Source organism: Hyla sarda, chromosome 3, assembly GCF_029499605.1.
Source record: "Hyla sarda isolate aHylSar1 chromosome 3, aHylSar1.hap1, whole genome shotgun sequence".
Taxonomy (NCBI): Eukaryota; Metazoa; Chordata; class Amphibia; order Anura; family Hylidae; genus Hyla; species Hyla sarda.
Genome location: NC_079191.1, coordinates 438,161,742 through 438,163,307, shown reverse-complemented (window position 1 = coordinate 438,163,307; position 1,566 = coordinate 438,161,742). Strand labels below are relative to the sequence as shown.

Sequence of the window (1,566 nt, the reverse complement as noted above, 5' to 3'; positions counted from 1 at the left end):
CGGCCGGCATCGGTCCGAATTCAAGCATGACGTCATGCCAGGTTGCAGCTGGCCACTAGGAGGGAGACCCCTAGTGGCCGGTTTTTAAATGTGAAAAACTATTTTAATGAAAAAAATAATAATGAAACTATATTAGAGATATGTACTAAAAAGTACTACAACATATGAAAAAAACAAATTGGTAACAGTGCCCATTTAAGGTGAAAAAAAGAAAAAAAAAAAAAAAAGGGGGCGTTGCTGTGACATCACAGCCTCCGAGGGTTCTGAACAAAATGTTCAGAATGCTGGAGCACCGGAGTACCCCTTTAAGTAGCCTCTGATAACTCACTACCAGCACAAGTATTTGTGATCACAGGTGATGTGACTGTATCCTATTATTGCCATTAGAGATGAGCGAACTTACAGTAAATTCGATTCGTCACAAACTTCTCGGCTCGGCAGTTGATGTCTTATCCTGCATAAATTAGTTCAGCCTTCAGGTGTTCCGGTGGGCTGGAAAAGGTGGATACAGTCCTAGGAAAGAGTCTCCTAGGACTGTATCCACCTTTTCCAGCCCACCGGAGTACCTGAAAGCTGAACTAATTTATGCAGGAAAAGTCATCAACTGCCGAGCCGAGAAGTTCGTGACGAATCGAATTTACTGTAAGTTCGCTCATCTCTAATTGCCATGGTAGCACCACATTTACCAGCATTGTATAATACTGTTCAGTATGAGAACAGTTTTGCTTCAGTGTGAATGAGGCCAAAACAACACCCTGTCCTTTGTTTTCCCATTCTATGCTTTGATCGCAGTATAGCAGAGGTTAAGGGGAACTCCGGAGGGGAAAAATTAATTTATTCAAATCAACTGGTGCCGGAAAGTAATACAGATTTGTAAATTACTTTTTTTTAATAATCTTAACCCTCTCAGTACTTATCAGCTGCTCCACAGAAAGTTGTGTAGTTCTTTCCAGTCTGACCACAGTGCTCTCTGCTGACACCTCTGTCCTTGTCAGGAACTGTCCAGAGGTGAAGAGGTTTGCTATGGGGATTTGCTCTGGACAGTTCCTGACACGGACAGAGGTGTCAGCAGAGAGCACTGTGGTCAGACTGGAAAGAACTACACAACTTCCTGTGGAACATGCCGCAGCTGATAAGTATTGGAAGGATTAAGATTTTTAAATAGAAGTAATTTACAAATCTGTATAACATTCTGCAACCAGTGGATGCGACAGCATTTTTTTTTCTCTGGAGTACCCCTTTAGAGGAGTATTCCCATTAGGGGTTTACCTGTGTTCAGCCGCGATGCTTCCTTGCTGTGTTCAAAATGAGGAGTGGGACGCCAGTACAAGCAAGCGTCAGTATGGTGCAGTGTTTCCCAACCAGGGTGCCTCCAGCTGTTGCAAAACAACAACTCCCAGCATGCCCGGACAGCCTTTGGCTGTCCGGGCATACTGGGGGTTGTAGTTTTGCAACAGCTGGAGGCACCCTGGTTGGGGAACACTGGTATGGTGACCTCCACCCCGGCACTAACCTGACTGAGCGCGCCTCATCGCTCCAATTGATGTCTATGGAGAAAAGGGAGAT

The 1,566-nt window shown here is 44.8% G+C and overlaps 1 protein-coding gene across 2 annotated transcripts in view; it reads right to left on the bottom strand.

The window, feature by feature from the left end:
• Positions 1-1,516: 1,516 nt before the first annotated feature.
• Positions 1,517-1,566, bottom strand: part of LOC130363172 (gastrula zinc finger protein XlCGF57.1-like) — a 15,523-nt gene continuing 15,473 nt past the window's right edge. For both annotated transcript variants that reach the window (XM_056568601.1, XM_056568602.1), the window contains exon 7: positions 1,517-1,566. This exon is cut by the window's right edge and continues 1,732 nt beyond it. The gene's annotated coding sequence lies outside the window, so the exon portion shown is untranslated.